Source organism: Arabidopsis thaliana, chromosome 5 (genome assembly GCF_000001735.4).
Source record: "Arabidopsis thaliana chromosome 5, partial sequence".
In the NCBI taxonomy this organism is placed as follows: Eukaryota; Viridiplantae; Streptophyta; class Magnoliopsida; order Brassicales; family Brassicaceae; genus Arabidopsis; species Arabidopsis thaliana.
Window position 1 is genome coordinate 11,491,430 of NC_003076.8, and position 25,654 is coordinate 11,517,083.

Consider the following 25,654-nt stretch of genomic DNA (forward strand, 5'->3'; position numbering starts at 1 on the left):
ACGATGAATAAAATTAAGATTGTTGTGGTGAGCATGATTTTTTCTGTTTCCAGCGAAACTCACATGATCTGAATTGATATCGGGTGAACTTATTGGATTTGGGTCACGGAAACTCATGGGTTTGGATTTTTGATTGAGAGAAATGAATGAAGTGAAGTAAGTTTTTGGGGCTTTAGTAATGGCATATAAGGGAGACTATATCCTATTGACCATTTGTAGATTTCCAAGTCGCCAATGTTGACCGATATTTTCTCATCTTCTGCATTTTGTTTAGTTGATTTATCTTCTCGATGGTTTATGTGATTTGAGTTTTCAATGAGGATAATCTTTCATTACCTACTTTTGTGGTCTAAGATGGTCAAAGATTACTTGAGAAGTTTAAATTTTGAATGCATAGGTATTATAGATGCATATTTAGATTATATATCCTTGATACCGACATCATTTTGAGAATTTTGAGATTATTTTAAATATTTTAGGTTTAACTTGATGTTGTTAGACAACAACATTCTAGCAACAAGACGTTATATTTACGAAAGAATCGATCATACAACTAATGATATTTAAAACGAATATTGTCAAGAATTAGAAAATTATATAAGATTTGGAAATATTCAAAATTTATTTTATGAGAAAGCAAACTCTTTGTCTTTGTGTTAAGTGTGAAAATAAAACAATGTTTTTTTAGAAGAATTTGATGAATCACTTATATAAATAAGGATTGATGGTTAACTATTCGGTTTGGGTTCCTCATGGCGAAGATTATAATATGACAAACAACCATTTTGCTTATAAAGATGTTCTTATGCTAAAGTCTTATATGGAGACAGTGAGTCCTTAAATAACAAATATTTTAGATGTTGAAAATCTATAGCCAAGATTTGGTTAAAATATAGAAAAAGTATAATTTTGAAGAAAAATGTTTATTATTTTATGAATGCTGCAAAAAAAATCCAATTTGTGATAGATATAAAGAAGATCTCTTGCAACAATGCTTAGCAACTTGTGTCATGAGTTTGAATATGGATTATACCAAAGAGAATAGAGGCGGATAGACCATAAAAATGACGATGAATAAGACTAAAATTATGGTGGTGAGCATGATTGTTTTTGTTTATTCACATGATCTGAATTGATATCGGGTGAGCTTATTGGATTTGGATCTTGGAAACTCATGGGTTCTGAGTTTTTTATTGAGAGAAATGAATAAAATGAAATACTTTTTTTAGGTTTCCGTAATGACATCTAAGAGAGACTATATAATATTGAACACTTGTAGATTTTGAAGTCGCCGATGTTGACCAATATTTTCTTATATGTTGCTTATTGTTTAGTTGATTTATCTTCTCGATGGTTTATGTGATTTGAGTTTTCAACGAGGATAACCTTTCATTATCTACTTTTGTAGTTTAAGATGGTCAAACATTACTTGAGAATTTTAAATTATGCATGCATAGGTATAATAGATGCATAGTTAGATTTTATGTTCTTGATACCAACAACAATTTTTTGAATTTTGAGATTCTTTTAATATTTTATGTTTAACTTGATGTTGTTAGACAACAATATTTTACCAAAAAGATGTTATTTAAAACGAATATTGGCAAGAATAAGAAAATTATATAAGATTTGGAAAGAGTAAACTTTTATTTCTTTGTCTTTGTGTTAAATGTGAAAATTTAAAACAATTTCTTAAAAGACCTTGACAAATCATTTATAGAAAAGAAGATTGACGGTTAACTATTCAGTTTGGGTTCCTCATGACGAAGATTATAATATAGCAAACAATCATTTTGCTTATGAAGATGTTTTTAGGCCTGAGTCTTATACGAAGACAGTGAGTCCTTAAATAACTATGATTTTAGATGAAGTTGATAATCCATAGCCAAGCTTTGTTCAAAATATAAAAGAAGAGCATAATGATGAATAAAATTATTTTAATATATTATGAATGCTGTAAAAAAAAAATCAATTTATAATGGATATGATGAAGATCTTTTGCAACTATGTTTAACAGTTTGTTTCATGAGTTTGAATATGGATTTTATCAGCAAAAATAGAGGTGGAGAGACAATAAAAATAACGATGAATAAGATAAATATTGTGGTGGTGAGCATGATTTTTCTGTTTATAGCGAAGCTCACATGATCTGAATTTATACCGGGTGGCCTTATTGAATTTGAGTCACGGAACCTCATGAAAGGTTCTGGTTTTTGATTGAAAGAAATGAATTAAGTGAAAGAAGTTTTAAAGGTTTTAGTAATGGCATATAAGGGAGACTATATCCTACTGAACAATTGTAAATTTCCAAGTCGCCAATGTTGACTGATATTTTCTCATCTTCTGCATTTTGTTTAGGTTATTCATCTTCTCGATGGTTAATGTGATTTGAGTTTTCAATGAGGGTAAGCTTTCATTATCTACTTTTGTAGGCTAAGATTATCAAAGATTACTTGAGAAGTTTAAATTTTGAATGCATAGGTATGATAGATGCATATTTAGATTTTATATCGTTTATACCAACAACAATTTTTAGAATTTTGAGATTATTTTCAATATTTTAGGTTTAACTTGATGTTATTGGACATCAATATTTTAGCTAAAATACGTTATATGTTTGAAAGAATCTATCATACAAGTAATGATATTTAAAACGAATATTGTCAAGAAGTAGAAAATTATATAAGATTTGGAAAGAGTAAACTTTTATTTATTGAGAAAGCTAACTCTTTGTCTTTGTATTAAGTGTGAAAATAAAATATTATTTTTTTAGAAGACTTTGACAAATCACTTACATAAAAGAAGATTGATGGGTAACTATACAGTTTAGGTTCCTCATGGTGAAAATTAGAATATAGCAAACAATCATTTTGCTACGTTTTTAGGCTTGAGTCTTATACGAAAACAGTGAATCCTTAAATAACAATGGTTTTAGATGAATTTGATAATCCATAGCCAAGATTTGGTTAAAAATAGAAGAAGATTATAATGATGAAGAAAAAGGTTTTATTATATTATGAATGCTGTAAAAAATCCAATTTATGATGGATATAAAGAAGGTCATTAGAACCAGTGTTAAAAAATGGGTAGGCGGTAGCTAGGTGGTTAACCTGAGTCTAGCGCCTAGAGCGATTAATCAGGGCCGAGGCGGAGCCTAGGCGTTAATGTATTTTTATTTAATTTTATTTATTTATTATTTTAAAACTTTTATAATAGACTATAAATTCCAATATCCATGATAAAGTTCAACAAATGTATAATGATAAAGGTAAGATTAAGATCTAAATGATCTCGTTGAAACCTAAGCTACAAAATAATGCAAAATTCTCCTAAATAAAACTTAACGTAAGGCTTAACCTAATGAAAACTAAGAGTAATCTTAAATCTTTGAAAACCCAAAAGTAATCTTAAATCCTAAACTTCTTCTCCTCTGATCACATCTACATTCACCACCTGCTCATTATCTGATTCAAATTCAATATTAATAGTGATATCATGCTCTTCATGAGATTCAATATCTTCTCTAGGTTTATCATTTGGAGTTTGGTAAACAGGCTCACCATTAGGCTCTTCATCTCTTTCGCTTGGCTCTACAAACTATTCTTCTGCATTTCTTCCATCTTTATCATCTTAAATCACATTATTATTTTTTCTTTGATAATTTGTTGCTTGCTGAACAACTTGGCATTGAATTGGACATATACTAGATTATTAAGTCGATTAACATCTAGTATATTCCTTTTCCATGTATGAATCTACAACATAAAGTCTTATAATTCAGTAGCTATCCTTCAAAAAATCAAAAAGAATATTTAAGATAAAAGAAAAGCAAGAAACTTACCCTTTCAAAAGCACTCCAATTACGTTCACAACTAGATGATCTAGGTGTTAAAGAGAAAATCTTTATTGCTAATCTTTGCAAAGTAAGCACATGACAACCATATAACGACCACCAATTCCCTAAAATATAAACTAAATCAAAAAACGTGGATGATCAAATAATCATTAAGGTTATTAAAATCAAGAAAATACCTGGTTCAAATTTCTCATCATTTTGTTGACATCCTCTCAAAGCTATAGCTCTCCCAAAATCTCCAGACTTCATCTTATAATTATTAAAATTATCATTGACGACTTTAGCTTGTATTTCAAACTCACCATGGTAAAAAGTCCCCACACAATTCATAAATCCATCAATTAACACCTAATCATGCTCGATCGTTGCGTCTTCGTAAAAGTAGAATGGGTTCAATACAAAGGCGCTCATGTGCAAACAAGAATCAAGTCTCCCTTTCATTTTATCATCAATGATATCGAATATTGGTTTGTAATTCCTCTCCAGATCATTACAAGCGATCGTAATCTTATTTCTTACTTCTAGGAGCTCTCCAAAAATAAAACCCACAAGAGAAATGAATGAAATGGAGGAAGTTTTTGGGGTTTTAGTAATGGCATATAAAGGAGACTATATCCTATTGAACATTTGTAGATTTCCAAGTCTTCAATGTTGATCGATATTTTCTCATCTTCTACATTTTGTTTTAGTTGATTTATTGTCTCGATGGTTTATGTGATTTGAGTTTTCAATGAGGGTAAGCTTTTATTAGCTACTTTTGTAGTCTAAGATGGTCAAAGATTACTTGATAAGTTTTAATTTTGCATGCATAAGTATTATAGATGCATAGTTTGATTTTTTATATCCTTGATACCATCATCATTTTGAGAATTTTAAGATTATTTTCAATAATTTAGGTTTAACTTGATGTCGTTAGACAACAACTTTCTGGTAGCAAGATGTTATATGTATGGAAGTATCGATCATACAACTACCGATATTTAAAACAAATATTATCAAGAATTAGAAAATTATATAAGATTTGAAAAGAGTAAACTTTTATTTAAGAAGAAAGAAAACTCTTTTTCTTTGTGTTAAGTGTGAAAATGGAAAAATGTTTTTTTAGAAGACCTTGAATCACTTATATAACAGAAGATTGATTGGTTAACTATTCGGTTTGGGTTTCTTACGGCGAAGATTAAAATATGGCAAACAATCATTTTGCTTATGACATTTTATTAGGCTTGAGTCTTATAAGGAGACAATGAGTCCTTAAATAATAATGATTTTAGATGCATTTGATAATCCATAGCAAATATTTGGTCAAAATGTAGAAGAAGAGTATACTAGTGAAGAAAAAGATTTTATTATAAGGAAAATCCCAAAACAAACCTCCAAATCAAAATATTTTCCTAACTAAAACATCAAACTTTTTTTTATTCCCATTTAAAACCTCTATGTAGTTAAATTTATCAACATAAACATCCAAATCTCCAAATTTGTTCCGAACCTAAGGTTGACTAACAGTCAACATTAACTTTGTTTCAAAATAAGAAACACCCTTTAAATGAGTTTTTTTTGTCGTTAGTTTTTACCTTAATTTCACATGTGTATTAAAACGAGAATTCACATAAAAATAAAAGATAATATATAATTGAAATACGGTTAAAGAATCATAACCTAATAAAATTCTTACGCCATAAAATTGATAGGTGAGGAGAACTTGAAGCAGCTATAAGCATTGATATAGTTGATTCACCAATATGTGATGGTTTACGGACACTAGCAATTGCATTGTTTTTTTTTTTCTTTTTTGAAAGTCGATGAGATTATCCTTAAGCTGTATTTGATGCTTTTTAGAAGTTTTATTTGGATTTGTACTACATGCTGATCTTGGAGGCCTACGAACTGGTATCTATAGAGGAAATGACACCAAGATAAGAGACTGTATATGTAAAAATGATCTAAATAGGAGACATCACAATATATTACCTCTTGAGGATTCTTAGGAGGTCAATCTCTTTTTTCCTTACGCTGAACTGGGTTCTTCGTATTTTTGTATTTGGCTTTGTTATAGCTTGCTTCGCAATAATTTGAACAATGTATGATTCCCCCATGTCTTATTGAATTTCCAGAGTTGGTCTTAGATTCATTATGCTCTTTCTTCCTTTTGTAACTCTTTGCTCTTCTTGGTGGCCTGCGAAAATTACGCACTCGAATGGGTATTCTCCCTGTTTTTCCCCAAAGTTTCACTTCATTAACAGGATAAATATTTCTTGTATATGTTCCCGTCTAAATATTTGAGTAATAATATTGAGATAACATACTTGTTAACATCGTCCTCATTGTCATTTATGATAGTTAAAGCATGCATACAAGGAATACCTTAAACAATATGAAAAGTGAGAAAAATCATATTTCGAAAACAAGAAAAACATGAATATAATCACTTACCTGTGAGATCTCACCGACGACATGCATATTGATGGTTTGAGAAGCTCACAGTATACCCACTCTCAAACTCAACAACCTCATACAAAGTGGCAGTACTACATAAAGTAGCACAATACCTCTCATCAACCCTCGACTTCTCCAACACTTTTAAGTGTTATAAGTGAAAACTGGACATCCGATGCCAAACACTGTTTTAACCTCCGAGAGATCCTCTCCATTATTTGCCTTCTTAGAGTTTTTCAATAGATTGATGATTGGCTTTAACCTTGCTTCTCTGATTGTCTTGTTAAAACTTTCTGAAATATCTTTGTGAACATCCATGCATTGAGAACCCAGATTGAAGTATGCACGTGACCATGTCTTAGGTTGTGTATTCAACAAGGCCTCATATGCTTTAGGATCATAGTTTAGTAATAACTTCTTCTTTATAATCAAATTCCCTCGTATTGTAACTATAAGCAACATATCAGAACATGACTTTGTACTCTGAAGATACATAATTCTTTTTCCAATTTGCATATATATGTCTCGAACAAATTCTATTATCCACACTTAGAAGCTCGGATGCAATTACATTCACAATTCCCTCCATAAACATTTATTAAAAACAGATGATGGTTATTCAATTATAATCTAATAGATTTTTTCATTAAAAACAAAACTTTTTGCTTATTTGAGATGATGGTTAGGTTATCTCCCAATTGCAATCCAAGGTCAACCTTCAGCTTTCTCGCAAACCACGCCTACGTATCTTTATCTTCACATCTCACAATCACTACAAGAAAACAGGTCATTTGCAAGGTAGGTAGTCCTCCTCGCGGATGCGTCGTAAATATCACTTTGCATGTACTTTGCGACGCATTTGAATTCGTCGTGAATCTCTTGTCGCAAAACAAAATTCGTCGCAATTGTTTCGTCACTGTTGCGAAGAAACAGGTCCCTCGTAGAGCCTACACAATATAAACGTCGCAAAGTACATGCAATGTTGCGATGAATATGCAAGTAAGTGTGTCGTGTAGAGTGAGGAATTTGCCAGGGATAGTTCAAGAATCCAATTTAAACCCAGTTTCACAAATTGGATTTTTTGTTTGAATTTAACATTAAAAGTATATCGAAAAAAAAAAGAAATCAAAAGTAAATATGAATTCTGAATAAAACTGAAATTGTTTGATATTCTAAGAAAGAAAAGCATAGAAATAGTTAGATTTTGAATGCAACAAAAGAAAGCAAAATAATTGGATCATATTATGCTTGAGGAGATGGCTGAGCTGCTGCTACTTCGGATTGTGGTTGGTCATGTGGTTCCTCTGTTTGCTCTTGTGCTCCTTGTGTTGTAGGTCTTTGAGCTTTAAGTGTTGTCGGTAGAGTTGTAGTTTTAGAAGTTTGTCGTTCCGTTTCTTCTCCGCTTCATAGGTCTCCTGATCAACAAAATCATCCCGAGCATGTCGATCGACCGAAGCAGATGGGATAATTGGAATAGAACCACCACCATAATACCGTCCCTTTTTATTCTTTGGAGTAGCCTGAAAAATCAAACAAAAACATATGCATATCACAAACCACATAACATTGCAAAGAACTATACTTTAAATTCACCAAACTCATCATCAAACAATCAATATTAATAGCTCAAAAGATTCAATGATGCAACTTATATTCAATGATGCAATTGAATAAGACTTCAAAACTCAAACAAGATTGAAAAAAGGGAAAACGTGAAGAACTAACTAGCATGTTGCAGTTTTATAGGCTGAGACAGTTCAAAAATAATACCTCGAACAGGATTTGATTCTTTGCAGCTGTTGATAAGCCACCAGGCTGGCCAGAATCACCCGGAGAAAGCTGAGACTCTTGCTCTAAGATCTTGGCTGAAACTTCCTTGCAAATTTGCTTTACAAAACCATCAATGAATTCTCCATTATTTCTCTTGTGAGTCTGCTCCATGGTCTGGACAATTGGAGGGAGTTGACCTCCATTCTTCTCAGCCTAACATGAAAGTTAAAATAGTAATCATCATCATGAAACTAGGAAAATGAGAAAAAAGTGAAAAGCATAAATTACTTACACTTTCTAATGCTCGTTTAGCATAAGTCTTTTGACCTGAGGTGTGTCTACTCGGACCATGACTGGCGACACTAGTGTTGCGAGATTTTGAACACTTACCACTTTTATTTTCAGACTATGGATCAAGCCAAAAAACTTCAAAGCCCTTCCATACCTTAGGATCCATCCACATATGCATTGCTTTATCATCTATTTCCTTCCACTTACTTTTCCACTTACTTAACCTAGACATATTGTATATCAACACTTTGAAGGATATAATAATAACATTAAGCAACATAAGTATGTCTCACGAAAAAAATCTTGAATGATTAAAAAAAAAACGAATCCTGAGACTTGGCAGGTGAAGCAATCAAAAGATTACTAAGTTCCATCACAATTCACAAGTGAGGAAGACAATCTATCAATGACCACTTTGTCTAAAACAAAATGTGGAAATAGATATTATAGCAAATGCATAACGATTAAGCTAAGCTTGGTACAGAAAAAAAGAATACAAAATCCCAGTTGACGCAGAATAATGTCAAAGGAATTAGCAGTAGAAATCATTATTTAAGATATGCAATAAATTACGCAGGAATCATAAACCTTAAAACTGTTGATCCAAACGTGAGATAGAGAAAGTAAATGAAGATCCAAGGTTGCTAATAGAAGAAGTAGCAAAACAGAGTTTCATAAGATATATTGACAAAACATCTCCATCAATGTGATCTTACCTTGAAGAAAACTGATCTTCTTCTCACCTACAAGTATGAACACAATGCTATGTAAGTTACTGACAATATATCTCAAGGGAAATTATATAACTCAAGGAAAGTACTATGTAGTTGTATAACTTACAGTCCTTGTGCTCGTTTAGATTTTTATAGCAGCTGCAAAAACTGCAGAAGAGAAGGAAACAGGTAGAGATATTGAACAAAACGCATAATCTTAAACAAACAAGTTACAAAAGAGACATATAAACCTATGAATCAAACTTAAAACAAAGCGTTAAACAACAAAAAGAAAAAATATTAATGTTCCATCTCTCAATCCATAACCAGAAAAAGAAGCCTAGACATAAAACAAAAAAAAGCTCAATGAAGACAATCGATTGACCATAAAATTAGCACCAAAGAACATAAATTTCCAGCAAAAATAGATAATAGAGGGCGATTTCAATTTCACAACCCTAATATCATGCAAACAAACAAACCCTAACTCTTATTGTTCAACAAAACCCATTGATCGAAAAACACCTTTAGAGAAGAAGAGACAAACCGTGAGCTTGAAAATCTCTAGAAAGAAAGAAAACAGATGAGAAGCCAATTGATTGAACGAAGCAGACGACGATGATGCTTTCGCCAACAGAAGATCCGAAGTTTCTCGAATCGAAGAGAAGAGAAAGAGAAACTGAGAAGAGAAGAGAAAGAAATGGAAGGGAAACTGAGAAGTTTCCCAAACATAAATAAGAATGACCTAAATTTTGGTCAATTATTTAACGCGTGTTTTCCCGTAATTTAATTGCGAGCGACGTCGCTACTTCGACGCAAATTCGTCACAAAAGTTGGAGAAAAGGCCATTGGGCCAGAAGGGAACAAGGCCTAATATGTATGGAATTTTGTTATTAAGCAAGAAACTATTAGGTTAAGCAAAAGTATTATAGAGGGAAAAAACCCAAAAACAAACCTCAACTAATTTTTATTTGGACGTTTAATACCCAATTGTTTTTGCTTGGAAGATAAATACACGAAATAATAAAATTATGCAATTTAATATCTAAACAATTAAATATTGTTATTTTCATACTCACGATCTCACAACAAAAATAAAATTCCAATTTTACCATTACCATCTCAATTAACTATTAATTTTTAGATGATATGATAAAAAAATTATAATTTTGGATAAAAATTAAAATTATTAACATTTTAGTTTATGGTGTCTAAAAATTTAAAATTTTAATTTTATTATAATTATTTTATTTTAAAATTGAACATAAAAATTAGAGCAAATCAAAAATATTTTAAAATAGTCATTTTACAATCTTATTTTATCGTTGCAATATCAAAGAGACGTTTGCTCTTTGAGAAAATCTAGAATCGAAGATTAATCTTATTCGTTGAGATTCGGGTTGAGATTGGCTATTTTGCAACTAAAACCAAAATTAGCCATTTTTGTGAATTGATAAATCTTGAGAAAGACGATGGGATTTTGATTGAGAGTTTGTCGAAACTAGTTTGATTCGTGAAGAACATAAAATCGAATAAAGAGTTTCTCACCACAAACAATGTTTACCGGCCATTTTAAAATATTTTTAATTTTCTCTAATTTTTATGTTAAATTTTAAAATAAAATAATTATAAGAAAAACGAAATTTTAAAATTTTAGACACAATAAATTAAAATGTTAATAAAATTAATTTTTATCCAAAATTATAAAATTAATATTATATCATCTAAAATTTAATAGTTAATTGAGATGGTAAGGGTAAAATTGGAATTTTATTTTTGTTGTGAGATCGTGAGTACGAAAATAACAACATTGTTGTAACAAGAGAAAAAGATAGAAGAAATGAGTGTGTTATTCCATCGAATAAAGGGTCCTTTATATAGGAGTACAAGAGAAAGGTAAAACCCTAGAGACATCTAGATGATGGGCCTTATAATGGGCATCCATCTATTATTCATAACACTCCCCCTTGATGACCATTATAGTACCATAACTCCTAAAATATTTGAAATGTTGCCTCATTAAAAACTTTACCAGGAAAACCCAATGGGAAAAACCATGGTTATGGGAAAAAGAGTGCAACACACAATTACACCCCCTTATGAGTATATTCGTCGAGATCTTTGAAACAGCGTAATCCGCTACGATAGACTAACTTCTTGAAAGTAGCAGTAGATAGCGCCTTGGTGAAGAAGTCAGCCAGATTATCATTCGAACGGATCTGTAGAACTCGTACATCGCCGCTCTTTTGTAGATCGTGTGTGAAGATGAATTTTGGTAGGATGTGCTTTGTTCTATTGCCTTTGATGTATCCGTCTTTGAGTTGTGCGATGCATGCTGCATTGTCGTCGTACATAATTGTTGGAGTCTTTTTTCCTGCATACATACCAAAGTCTTCTTGTACACATTCGCGGCTATCTTCATGAATTGCTAAAATCTCTACATGATTAGATGATGTGGGAGAGAATAAACAATATTTGAGAATAAGTCTGTTGAACGAATTTCTGGATAAAGTACATCGCCATTCTTCTGCTGCTCATCAATCTTTCTGATAATTCATCTTGACCATCTTATTTATTTCTCTAAATATCATTAGTGTATAATATTCATTTGGATGATTGATAGAATTTCCTAATATTCATCAAGTGTATTATTTCCGTTCTCTTTAATGTCTCCTTAAAAACCTTGTCATAGAAAAATCATGTGGAATAAAAACTATGATAAGGAAAAAGGGTACATCTACGCACATCATTCAATCTCCCCCTCGGAAACATCTTCTTCAGAAGATGATTTTCAATCAAATACAGTATCTCGTTGGAATTAATAACCATAATCTTAATGATCAAAATTATATGGTTTTCATATAGGCTTACAAATATCATTATCTTGTGATATTTTATCATAGATTATTGCCATCGTATTACTTATGATAACTATGTAGGAGTTTTAATGATTTTCAAAACAAATATTAGTTTGATAAATATATTTTGACAAATGTGAGAGTCGAAACTCGCACAATCGAAATTGTATTTAGGGTTCCTTCAAAGAACGGATCTCTGTGATATTCTCAAAGAACAACAGAATTGTTGATTACCTGGGATGGTGTTCTTGATTTTATTATTGAGATAATGTTGATTTGATCGTACAAGTGTTTCGAAATATAGATAATAAGTGTTTTGCCTTCAAAGTCAAAGCGTTTTTTGATAGCCTGAAGTTGAGAGCGTTTTTGTGCGTCTCCTCTTTGTTTGTCCTTTGAGGCGCTTTATATAGGGCTTTGGTGAATCGCCTCTCGCGATATTCTCGGAAGATTTCCAATTATCTTAGAGTCGGTGATGGAGATTATCTTTATCCTTGGAGAATTTTGCAGGATCTTCCATATTCGACAATATCCTAGGAGATCTTCCAGTGTCATTTCCGGGTTTTCCGGGAATGGTGTTTCGATCTTACATCGGTTCTAAGTTTTCTCCTCGGATACGAAGTTTCTCCCGAGCCGGGTCAGGTTGGTCCTCGAGCCGCAGTCAGGCGGCTCGTCGCCTGGAGGTATGCATGAGCCGAATGATGTCTGCATGAGGCGTTTCGAGGCCGGCTCGGGTAAACTTCGTAGTGACGTCTGAGGAGTTTCAATGCCAGCTCGGGATGGCTCTTTGAAGTGATGCCCGAGGTGTTTTGAGTCCCGCTCGGGGTGGTCCTTTGAAATGATGCCCGAGCCAACGGTCCTGGCCTTAGGCATTTCCTCTGGTCGGCTCGGTTACTTGGGTGAAATCCGACCCCAACAGTTTGCCCCCCAGCTTATTGACTTTGGCGGGAGAGGCGATGAGCTTTATGAATGGATATCCAAGCCGACTATTCGTCTTCCCAAGTCGTGACTTCGTCGCTTCACCTTCCTGGACGGTCAAACTTCTGTTGCATGCAGCAGACTCTTTTTTAAGAAGCAGAAACGTTTCTTGCTTATTCCCGAGGATCACGCAAACGTTTCTCTTTCAGCCGAGCCCACGCGCTTCTAACACGTTTCATCATTTATTGCGGACCCGACGCGCCTTCATAAATCTTATATATAGCGAGCCATCCCCTTGAGAATTTCTCATTTGAAGTTTTTGATGAAAAAATAAAGGTTTGCCTCATTCTCTCTGATCTTGATATTCTTATTGTTTTCTCTTTTTACTGTGAAGTTCCGCCATTTCTTTTTAAATATTTGATTTTGCCGGTTAGAACATTTTGTTGTTTCCTTGTCTAGTTAGACGTCTCCAAGCCGAAAATGGATTCTAAATCTCCTTCCACCCCGAGCGCCTCTCTCTACGACTCCAGTGATTCGAACCATCAAGATGACCTTCCCCCCCCCCCATCCACAAACGAAGGGCGGTTTGGACGTCCTCGGAGGACGATGCCTTCAACAAAGATCGAGGACTTTCTTTATTTCGGCCCGAATGAGACGGAGGATATTCAGCGTCTCAACGAACAGAGGGCTTTTGAGAAAGCCGAGAAGAAAAAGAAGAAGAAAGGCAAGAGGGCGATAGTGCCAAATCCTCTTGGCTCGACTTTGTGCACCGAGCGGTTGCTTTCGGATCTGAGGCCTCGATTCAATCTAGGTGAGGTCACTCTACGTGTGCCGAGCCCCGATGAGCGAGCCGACAATCCCCGTACGGGCTCCTATACTTTGTATGGGGGATTTTTCTATTTTTGCTTTCTATGGCTTCCGGTCCCGAGGCTGGTTTTGGGGTACGTGACATCGTACCAGATCGCCCTCTCCCAGATTACGACGCGATCCTTGACACATTTGCTCGGGATTCTGGTTCGGAGTTATGAATCTGAGACCGACATCACGCTTGCTCATCTGAGAAATCTCCTTGAGATCCGGCAGGTTCTTAAATCCAAAGTGTATCGGTACTTGACGGGTAGGAAGGTTATTGACGGGTACCCGAGCAAAGATGAGCCGTATACCTATCACTTTCTCTTTGTGGCCCTTGAAGATGATATTCACGACGATCTCCTTGGGACGGTTTTGACGAGATGAGGAACTTAGGTAGTTATAGCTAACATTCTGTTTGTGCCCGACGCGATTTCATGATTTTTTCTGACTGTTGTTTTCCTTGGTTGCAAAACGCACCCTCAAATTCCTCGAGCCAATTCCAGACGATTTTCTTTTGGCGTTGCGTCTACTTCACGGTGTTTCTTGTCCTTCCAGCTTGGAGTCCTCAAATCATCGTACCCAATTCTTCGTAGACATGCAGTCGACCAAGCTTACTTTGAGGGAGGTTTACGCGAAGAAAAAGGAGGACAAGGAGAGGCGCCTGATGGAGGAGAAGCATCTTGCCGAGGCGGGGTTGATCTCACTGCATGCTTCTCCCGACGCGACTTTTCCCGCTGATGCGCCTACACCCGAGGCGACAATGCCGATTGAGTTGGCGTCTACTGAGGCTCGGGTGGCCTATCTGCCCGCTGATGCGCCTGTATCCGAGGCGGTTGTTGCGTTGCCGGCGACTGATAAGGCAGCAGGGAAGCGTGTTCGGACGGATGACTCCTCGTCCAAGAAGAAGAAGAGCAAAAGGAAGAAGCTCTCAAACGACGAGGCGGAGAAGGAGCTCCCAATCTTTGAAGATCGGATCGCCTTTGCAAACCGTCTCGGGGGCTGTTCGGGTCCTCTACTCCCTCCGCCAGATACTCTCTTAGAGTCGCGGAAGTATGCCGAGACGGCATCTCACTTCTTGCAGGTACGTGTAACCCTTTTCCTTCTCGTCTGTGCGTTGTTTCTAAGTTCTCATCTCGTAATTTGTCTCTAATCTGCTCTCCAGGTTGTTACCTCGATGAACCGGATGGTTCATTCGTATGATTTGGCCATGCGGACTAACATGGAGGCGGCCAACAAGTTGGGAAAAAGACGAGGCGCTCCGAGCCGTCGCTCATCGTATTAGCCGAAGCGTTCAAAAAATCGTGAATCGAATTATTATTTATGCGGAAGTTAAAAATTACAAAATAATAAATGGGAGAATGGGTATACGGACCCACTCCCCCCTTTTTAATGGGGGGGGTAGCTAAACTCGTCCGAGGACGAGCTGCCTACATACTCTTTTTAGGGATCAAGACACCTCGTAGTTCAAATTTAGTCACCTCGGATTTAGTTGTAGTATTTCCTTAGGTGCATTGCGTTCCAGGATCTTGGAACGGCTTTGCCGCTTAAGTCGGCAAGTTCATATACTCCGGGTCGGACGAACTTAGAGATCAAGTATGGTCCTTCCCGATTCGCCCCTAGCTTCCCAGCGTTCGGTTCAGCGGTGTTTTGGAAGACTTTTCGGAGAACTCGGTCCCCTTCTTGAAAATTCGCTGTCGGACGTTCGAATTGTAATACCGAGCCATTTCATTCTGATAATTTTATATTCACACCAAGGCTGAATCTCTTCGTTCATTGATTAGATCGAGTTCGTCGAGTAACCTTCGAGTATTATCTGGTTCGTGCTCAGGAGATAGGCTTCGCAGCAGGCTCGGTACCGTCATTTCGGCTGGAATTACACATTCCGTTCCGTAGACTAAGGCGAATGGGGTTTCTCCCGTGGCTCGACGCGGTATCGTCAGATGCGACCATAGAACACCGTCGAGTTCGTCGGACCACGAGCCCTTTTTAGCGGCGAACCGTTTCTTCAAACCATCGAGGATTGTTTTGTTTGCGGCCTCGGCTTGGCTGTTTCCTTGGGGATATTGCGGTGTTGATTTGCTAAGTCGAATTCCCCATTTATCGCAGAAGCCTTGGAAGTGGGTTGATATAAATGGTGAGCCGTTATCTATAACAATCTCGTAAGGTATCCCGTGGCCACATAAGATATGTTTCCACACGAAGCTCTCGACTTGAGCGTCCTTGATGCTGGCATAAGATTCGGCCTCTATCGACTTAGAGAAATAATTGGTTAAGACGAGAACTAACTTTTTCTGCTTCGAGGCATGCATAGGTCCGATTATGTCCATCGACCAACACATGAATGGATATGGCGAGGCGATTGATGACAAGAGCTCGGCCGGTTGATGGATCGTTGGCGCGTGCCTTTGACATTTTTCGCATCGTTTGGAGAATTTTTTGCAATCTTTGATCATCGTCGGCTAGAAGAAACCGTGGCGTTTTATCTTGATGGTTAAGGCTCTTCCCCCGGAATGATTTCCACACGAGCCTCCGTGAACTTCTTTCATGACTTTGCGAGCCGCTTCTTTTTCCACACAAGTCATTAAGGGTACGGATAGTCGCCACTTGTAGAGTTTCTCCTCGACCAGAACGAAGCGTGCAGTCTGAGCTTTAAGTTTCTAAGCTTCCCATTTGTCTGAGGGCACTTTCCCTTCGAATATGTAGCTTTTGATGGGATCTATCCATTCGGAGTCGCAACCCAGGTCTGGGCTATCATCCGAAGCGTCGTCGCAATCCGCGCCAACTTGTATGTGGAAGACAAGTTCGTTTTTGCCGAGCTTGATACTTGGCTTCTCGATAAACTCTACCGGAATGACTCATCTCAGGCTTGGGTCAGTTGTTGAGGCCAGAGCAGCTAGGGTGTCGGCCGATGTATTTTCACCTCGAGGGATCCTCGTTAACTCGAATTCGTCTAAATGCTTCGCCAGATTTTGTACATGAGCCAGATAGGCTTCCATTCTTTTGTCCCGAGCCGTGTATTCTCCTTTGAATTGATTTGCGACGAGCTGAGAGTCACAAAAATTGAGTCCGGCTACGAGCGCTTCGTACTCGACCACGTTGTTGGTAGCCTCGAAGTTTAATTTGAATGATTGTTCGAGAACCTCTCCCGTATGCGAAGTGAGACGGATGCCCACGCCCGATCCTTGCTTTGATGACGAGCTATCTACATGCAATAGCCAAGTTGTATCGAGCGGATTCTCCCGGGCCTCCTTTGTGGGTAGTTCCGATACTCGATGGCATATTCGATGAGCTCGATTTCCCATTTAGCCAGGCGTCCTGATTGGCTTGGATTGTGTAAGACACTGCAGAGCGGCATGGATCCCATTACTACAATGGAATGGGATTGAAAGTAGGAACGCAGTTTCCGAGCGGACATTACGACTACTAGGGCGAGTTTTTCCATTTACGGGTAGCGATACTCCGCGCTGGTGAATGTCTGCGAGACGTAAAAAATCGGTTTCTGCTCGCCTCTGTCTTCTCGAACTAACACTCCCCTGACTGCAGTATCCGACAATGACAACATATAAGTAGAGTGGTTCCCCGATTACGGGTTTTGCGAGGATTGGTGGGGTCGCCAGGTACTTCTTGAGTTCCTGAAAAGCCTCTTCGCATCGGGTTGTCCATTCGAATTTTTTGTTCCCCCGGAGCACATCGTAAAAAGCCAAGCATTTGTCGGTAGATTGAGAGATGAATCGGTTAAGGGCTGCAACTCTTCCAGTTAGGCGATGCAATTCTCGCTTGTTTTAAGGTGATGCCAATCCTAATAACGCCTCGATTTGCTTCGGATTTGCCTCGATGCCGCGATGCGTGACTAGATATTCGAGGAATTCACCTGATCTTACCCCGAAGCGGTACTTGGCTGGGTTAAGGTTGACGTTATAGAGGTTTAGCTACTGGAAACATTCACGCAAATGGGATATGTGTTCTTCCTCTTCCATGGATTTTATCAGCATGTCGTCGATGTAAACTTCCTTTGTCTTCCCGATCTGTAATGCGAAGATTTTGTTGACGAAGGGTTGATAAGGTGCCCCGGTGTTTTTATGTCCGAATGGCATCACTCGGTAGCAAAACATTCCTCGTTCTGTGTAGAAAGCGGTTTTCTCTTGATCGTCGGGGTTCATCATGATTTGGTTGTAGCGAGCGAAAGCGTCCATGAATGATAGCAATTAGTTTCCAGAGGTTGATTCCACGAGGCGATCGATATGCGGCAATGGGAAACTGTCATTTGGGCAGGCAGACTCTCCATTTGCCGTTTTTCTCTTTTACTACGATTAGATTTGTGAGTCAGTCGGGGTAATTTGCCTCGGTGATGGAGCCGAAGCTTAACAGTTCCTCTACCTCGGCTTTCACAGCTTCTGCTCGCTCCCTACATAATTTTCTCCCCTTCTGCTTAACAGGTTTAAACGTTGGGTGGACGTTGAGTTCGTGTGCTACAATTTCGACGCTTACTTCGGGCAAGTCTTCCGGGGACCACGCGAATGTATTGACGTTTTCTCTGAGGAAAGAAGTTAGCTAGACTGTTAATTCTTTGCCTAGGTCTCCGCCAATTTCTACGCATCGTTCGGGTTTTTCGTCATCAAGGCAGATGGAGATTACCGGGTCAGGGACTGGTTATGTTGACTCTCGAGCCTCCTCAATCTTTAGCTCCTATAACTGCTCGGAGATTGCTTTCTCTTTGGCTTGGCCCAGCTTAGCCTTCTTGTGATTTGCGTCGGTTGTTGACTCGGTGACGGGGTTTCTGAGCTTGTGTGCTGCCATGAAGCAAATTCGGGCGTTTTTCTGATTTCCCCAGATGGTCTTCACGCTGTTGCTTGTGGGAAACTTCACGCAGAGATGATACGTTGAGGCGACGGCTCAGAATTGATTTAACCATGGCGTGCCGATAATTGTGTTATAAACGGTCGGCTGGTTATCCCCTTGGGTCGGACTAGTAACTTGATGGTACCGAGGGTCATGGTGGTTTCCCCAGAGAACCCGAGCATAGGTCGCGGAGTCGGTACAATTTGCGTCATCTCGACCTTCATTTCTCGTAGGGTCGTTAGAAAAATGATGTCTAGTGTGCTCCCCGTGTCGACCAGAACTCTTTCGACGTTAAAATCGCCAATAATTAGTGTAATGTCCAAGGAATCATTAAGCGGACGGTCCAAGCCGTTAGTGTTGCTCTCGTGAAAAGTCACTTCGTCATCTTGTCCTTTAAACAGTCGCGTCCAGTTGCGATTTGAGTCGGCCTTCCTCTGATAAGCTTTGATTGATGCCGCTGTGTCTTGACAGAAAGCTGAATCTCCTAAAATTGTGAAGATTCTTCCCCGAGCAGCTTCTGGTTCGTCGTCATCTGCCTCGCGATTGCCTCTGCCTCTCTTGGATCATTCGAGGTTCGTTGCGGGGGCTGTCTATTTAGGATTTGCCACAACATTGACCTGCTCGGTTTTGGCTTTCTCCGCTTCTAAATCCTCGATGGTTAGGCCTCCACCTATTTCTCTGGCTAGGAATTTAGCTGCCAACATTGCCCCGAGGCTACAACATCTGGAAGTATGATGGCCGTAGCTCTTATGTAATTCGCAGTATTCCTGCTCGTTTCCCACTGGTTGGTCCTTCGTCCAGGTATAGGATTCTCGTCCGCGACCTCGGCCTTAGGGCGTATCAGCTTGATAATTGTGGGCTCCAGAGAAATTTCGTCCTTCATGGGGTACGAATGTTCCGCCTTGAGCGACCTTTTTGTGGTTTGGAGCGCTAGGTTGGGATTTTTCGCTACGAGGCGTTTGCTTCGGCGGCTCGTGCCTTTTTGATAGCAGTTCCATTTCCTCCACATGGGAAACATAATCCGAGGCTTGGTGCAAGGCATCCCAGATTGTTTGTGGTTTGGATAAGTTTAACTCCTTTCGAAATTCAGACTTGTACCACAACGTTTTTTCAGACCAGAAAGAGTCGCTACATCATTGATTCCTTCGACTTTGGCTAGGGTAAATCGGAACTTTGCGAGAAAGTCTCGAAGTGGCTCGTTCGGCTGCTGAGACAATGACCAAAGGTCAGCGTCGGACATGCCAAGATCGATTAGCACCGAATATTGCTTGAGGACCGATCCAGGGCTGGTCCTTTCAAATGCTCGACGAACAGGTGACAGAGATCGGCGTATCTTTTGTCGGGTCTGAATTTGGCTTGGGCCACAAAGATTGTGAAAGACTTCAAGTGCCCTTCCGGAACGGAAGATCCTTAGCTTTCCTGAATCTGAAATTACCGCGTTGGAGATCCTACGAGTGAAAGGAGTGTTATGGGACTCCTCCAGAATGCGGTCGATGTTTGGGGCTGAGGAGACTGCATTATGCATCTGGGATCTCACGAGCTTCATCTCGGTTTCCGCTTTAGTTAGGGAAAGTTTGATAGCGTTTATTTCTTGTTCTCTAGCATATTCCTCAGCCCATCGGACGTTCTCTTCTGAGTCTTCATCGTCTGAGACCCCGACCTGACCGGCCTCGGCAACTTCTGCTCGGGGAAGAGGGAGCTGCGGGTCAGTTTCCTCTGCTCGGTTCATCGTGTTTTGGTTTCCAAAAGCTGCCGGTTCTGCTCGGTCTCCTCCCACTTCTTGCGCGGTTCAGTGGATAGGCCGTGTTGTGTTGCCAGGCGTGTGGATAGTCGTCCTGATCTGTACTTGGGAGGTAGCTGCTTCGAGCTATTGCGCCAAAGACCAATTCTCCTGTTCTTGATCATCTACCTTCTTCTTGAGTTGAGCCATCATGCTCCTTAATTCTGCTAGAACCGCGGGAGCAGTGGCCTCATGAGCGTCTGTCTGGATTGGAGGGATCGGGTTTCCCTCTGCGTCAACAGTGTTACCGGGAATTTGATTGTTGACCATTGTGGATTGGTTGGTTGGTTCTGTGTTCTAAGAGTAAGAGAAATCTCAAATTCCCCTCCTTCTAGCGCCAAATTGTGAGAGTCGAAACTCGCACAATCAAAATTGTATTTAGGGTTCCTTCAAAGAACGGATCTCTGTGAGATTCTCAAAGAACAACAGAATTGTTGATTACCGCGGTGGGTGTTCTTGATTTTATTATTGAGATAATGTTGATTTGATCGTACAAGTGTTTTGAAATATAGAAAATAAGTGTTTTGCCTTCAAAGTTAGAGCGTTTTTTGATAGCCTGAAGTTGAGAGCGTTTTTGTGCGTCTCCTTTTTGTTTGTCCTTTGAGGCACTTTATATAGGGCTTTGGTGAATCGCCTCTCGGGATATTCTCAGAAGATTTCCAGTTATCTTAGGGTCGGTGATGGAGATTATCTTTATCCTTGGAGAATTTCGCGGGATCTTCCATATTCGACAATATCCTTGGAGATCTTCCAGTGTCATTTCCGGGTTTTCCGGCAATGGTGTTTCGATCTTACATCGGTTCTAAGTTTTCTCCTCGGATACGAAGTTTCTCCCGAGCCGGGTCAGGTTGGTCCTCGAGCCGCAGTCGGGCGGCTCGTCTCTTGGAGGTATGCCTGAGCCGAATGATGTCTGCCCGAGGCGTTTTGAGGTCGGCTCGGGTAAACTTCGTAGTGACGTCCGAGGCGTTTCAATGCCAGCTCGGGATGGCTCTTTGAAGTGATGCCCGAGGTGTTTCGAGTCCGGCTCGGGGTGGTCCTTTGAAATGATGCCCGAGCCAACGGTCCTGGCCTTAGGCATTTCCTCTGGTCGGCTCGGTTACTTGGGTGAAATCCGACCCCAACAACAAACTCAACATAAATATACATTTATATGATTATATGTCATGTTACATATTTCTTTTTATTCGATCGAGTAGAGTTCTAGAGAACATAATTCTCATATAATTAATCCTTCAGAGACTATATCTTTCAAGAATTTCATATAAATGTCATATCCAGTGTTCCATCTCTTATTGCCAGACTTTAGATACTTAAAAGTATTGCATCCACCACAAGAGAATGCATCTCTTCATAATATATTTCTTATCTTTGTGAAAATCTCATTAATTTCACTATTCTTTCACATAAAGATTCATTTATCTTCCACTGGTTTTACACATTATGTGCATAGACTACTAGTCCAAATATCTCTACTAGAGATTATAATTAAATGTATATTTCTTCTTTTCCATTTTTGGCTAATCATTACTTTGTGTACACTTTTCAATAGACTTCTTTCATGATCCTCCTTTTTATCCATAATATCAACTGCTCATAGCATGCAAACATATTACGACGTCGATTTGCTTTTGATTCCATTATATTTTGACATGACATAGCTAGCTAGATCTCTTCATTGTCAAGTACTTGAATGTTTCATTTGTCATGTTTATGTCTCTTCTAGAGATCATTCACTCTCTTCCAGAGATCATCAAAATATTTATTTCCTCAATCTGGTCATTTTCAATTTTGTGCTCCTTCTCTTTTACGAAGATATTTATATTTGGAATCAAGGTCTATTACGCTTCATGCGATCTTTAGACTCAATAGTAGTTTGAAATTGGTCCTAACAAGACAATCATTCTATTCTGGAGCATTTAATTTACAACTGGTATATGAGACTTTATCACTTTATTTGGGTTAGCAAATGCGTATGGCAATTACAACGCTAAATTCCGTAATTGAATTATCTCTTGGACTCTTAATATACATTCTTTAGTCCGAGGATCATTGATAATTCATTTATATTCATCTTTTTTACCAGCTGTATACTTTCTCCCCCTTATGTTGGAATAGCTGACTATATAATATGATAGTCTTCAAAACAAGCGTTATATAAATCGTTTTAGGATGGCTTAGTTATCATTCATATCCAACATGTATTCTTATCCTCCTTTGAGGGCTCATCTTTGCGTGCTGTGGTGGAACACTTTTCACATTCAAAGATTTTAGATGAAAATGTTTTTGGTATCTGACCCAAAACCAATAATGATGGGGAAAACTATTAATTATTCATTGGCTTGATTCGTATCGATGTTACTAAACCATTTTGTGTATGAACATGAATTTCAAAATGTTAAACACTTATCCCAACGGATATCCAATAATGGTTATAATAAATAAACAGTGAAATACTCTTGTACTTTAATCAAGAAAGTAACCTCGCAAACTCTATGTTGCAGGTTTATAACAAGGATAAATATGATCTTCTAGTCGATGCAACAATCGAGTCAATGCGTCCGTTGAATCGATGCATCTTTTATAACCATTAGGTATCTAAATGTCATATAGTGAATGATCAACCCATAATCATCTCCTTGTATATACTTACGAATAGATAAAGTCCAAATTATTTTGACTGGTAAAAATCACATTATCATATTACTTTCTGAGCAAGTAACATTTGATAAATCATTAGGAAGAATCTTCTTGTTTTTCACCTAATGTCCACATAATTCTCAATACTTTCGCATCATCATTAAACCAGGATAACCAATCCGGTTAAGCCAAATATACTCTTGAAACTTCTATTTTTTTTTTTTTTTTTTAAACTTCTGATTTACTATTCATTGCTTATCAGTTACTCCCTTAATGGGATCTTATAATCAAAATTACTTCCATATATCAATCATATGTTAATAAAGCAATAAACGAGACAATAATTGAAACTTTATATTCTAGTATAAACGATATTAAATTAAATTTGACTAGCTATGTAAGATCTTATATTCACTTCAGAATATGAGTATTACTTATCATCAATAACTCATATATTTTCTTAGCCTTTGAAAAACACTCGATTTAAGTTCATAATAGTTCTTAAATTTCTTTCAAAATATTGTGTCTACAGGACAACAATACTTGCGTAAAACTTTAAGCGTCTGTTTTACCATCTCTTCATTAGAGATATTCTCTTAACAATGTGAGTTATATTCACAAAGAGACTTCAAATCTTGAAGTTTTAGTAATAACTAATTATAACTTATTTTATCTAACACATTCGTATAAGAATTGCTTTATACAACTTTTAGATCTTTAGTAGTCAAAGATTGAACATAATCTTCTGGATATGTCACTTATTATTCATGTGAGATTCATTACTTCTCCTCCTCGAGAGGATGAAACTTCAAGTTCATCCATCTCGTATTGAATTCCACTCTAGAATCAAAATTTTAGGTTAGGTACTTTATATCTCATCATATTAACTTTGAGATTTGGGGAACTATGCCCCGTCTGATCGTATGGTTTCGCATGGTTTTGCACTTTCAATCCAAGCTTCTTGACCATAGTTTCACTTGCCACATAAGTACAACTCCCTCCATCAATGATGAGGTTGCAAACTTTCCCGTGCACATGACAACGCGTGTGAAACAAGTTTTCTGTCTATTTTTGCTCATCGGTCTTTGTTTGGACACTCAAAGTTCTCCTAGCTACCAACAACTCACCCTGAGCCGGCAGCTCCTCATTTTCTTTCAATGAAGAAGGTGAATCTGGAATTTGCTCCTCGGGCTCTATTTCTCCATTATCCAAGAGAATCATGACTCTCTTATTTGGACATTCATTAGCATAATGTCCTTTCCCTTGACATTTGTAACACCTAACATCACGAACTCTAAATGTAGAAATTTCAGCCTTTCCTTTGTGATCTTGAACTGCAGCATATGGTTTACTTTCAGCCCTTGAACTGACAATCGGCTTATAGCTGCTGGTTCTCTCCTCTCTTTGGTAAGTAGGCTTAGCAATGGTTCCTGAACCATAACTAGATTGTGAAGAACTCTTCCTCTTAACTTGCTGCTCAAACAAAATCGCCTTGTGTAACATCTCTTCTATTTCAACATATTATTGAGTCTCCAATCTGTCTTGAATATCTCTGTTTAAACCCCCAAGAAACCTTGACATAGTTACTTCTCTATCCTTAGAAATATCAGGCCGCAACATCAAAGTCTCCATTTCCTTGTAGTACTCTTCGACAGAACGGTTCCCTTGTGTAATATTCCTCAACTTGAGATGCAGCTCACGATGGTAGTGACTAGGGACAAAGCTCTTCCTCATAATAGCTTTGATTTCAGACCAAGATTTCAATGGAAGTTCTTGATTACGTCTCCGTGAAGTAACTAGCTGATCCCACCAACTCAAAGCATAGTCATAAAATTCAGTAGCAACAACTCTTACCCTATTGATATCGGTGTAGTGTTGAAGGTTGAAAACCAATTCAATCTTCTTTTCCCATTCCAAATAAGCATCTGGATCAATATTTTCATGGAATGGTGGAATTTTAAGCTTAAGACCTCCAAGATTGTCTTGTAAAAAATCTCTACCTTCTCTAGCAAGTCTATGGTGTCTCGTTTGACTATTGTGAGATGAAGTGCTCCTATGCCCTTAGTACTGACCTGTAGCTTCATCTCTTTGCTCAAGCGGCTCATTAACTCTCCTTTGTTCTCCAGGACGAGTCTACCCCAACTCTAGTTTCTCATGAAACTCTTGGCGAAAAGCATTAAGTTTGGTGTCCATCATTTTCTCAAAGGCTTCTACCAAAAGTTTGTTGTTTCGATTGTTGCTAGTCTCTTCCTCCTTAGATTCAGCCATTCTTTCTGCAATAGAGACAACAAAACAACACCAGTTACTAGTTCTTTTGAAACAAACACGAAATGACCCTTCAGATGCCCTAGAACCCTAATTACGACAGTTTCACTTGTTTGGATGCTAAAAATTATCAAAACGTTTCCAAACATTCCAGAAACAGTTTTACAAAATACTAGACTCTGTTTCAAACCCGTGACAGTTGATTTCGCAATTTTCGTATGTACGAAATAATTATAAAAATTAAATCAAGGTGACAGACGGACACAATTCTGAAGATGAAAGACACAAAATGATAGAGATAGAGAACTCAACTTTCAGAGTGTGCTCTGATACCACATGATGAGATCCTCCCAAGAACTCAGCACTTTTAAGTTGAGCAAAGGATAGTGGTGGCTGTGAAGCCGTGATGATGGATAGATTTCAATGAATCGATGGATATCAC

The 25,654-nt window shown here is 37.9% G+C and overlaps 7 pseudogenes across 7 annotated transcripts; 1 reads left to right on the top strand and 6 right to left on the bottom strand.

The window, feature by feature from the left end:
- Window positions 1-5,723: 5,723 nt before the first annotated feature.
- Window positions 5,724-7,061, bottom strand: AT5G32162 (annotated as a pseudogene; the record flags this gene model as incomplete). The annotated part of the gene is made up of 1 exon: window positions 5,724-7,061.
- A 522-nt stretch (window positions 7,062-7,583) lies between these two features.
- Window positions 7,584-8,585, bottom strand: AT5G30400 (annotated as a pseudogene; the record flags this gene model as incomplete). The annotated part of the gene is made up of 1 exon: window positions 7,584-8,585.
- A 2,414-nt stretch (window positions 8,586-10,999) lies between these two features.
- Window positions 11,000-11,746, bottom strand: AT5G31905 (annotated as a pseudogene; the record flags this gene model as incomplete). The annotated part of the gene is made up of 1 exon: window positions 11,000-11,746.
- A 1,573-nt stretch (window positions 11,747-13,319) lies between these two features.
- AT5G30410 lies at window positions 13,320-14,969 on the top strand (annotated as a pseudogene; the record flags this gene model as incomplete). Its single annotated transcript has 1 exon — window positions 13,320-14,969.
- A 93-nt stretch (window positions 14,970-15,062) lies between these two features.
- AT5G31355 lies at window positions 15,063-18,377 on the bottom strand (annotated as a pseudogene; the record flags this gene model as incomplete). Its single annotated transcript has 1 exon — window positions 15,063-18,377.
- A 226-nt stretch (window positions 18,378-18,603) lies between these two features.
- On the bottom strand, window positions 18,604-20,580 carry AT5G31496 (annotated as a pseudogene; the record flags this gene model as incomplete). Its single annotated transcript has 1 exon — window positions 18,604-20,580.
- Window positions 20,581-24,012: 3,432 nt separating this feature from the next.
- On the bottom strand, window positions 24,013-25,215 carry AT5G31637 (annotated as a pseudogene; the record flags this gene model as incomplete). The annotated part of the gene is made up of 1 exon: window positions 24,013-25,215.
- Window positions 25,216-25,654: the final 439 nt, after the last annotated feature.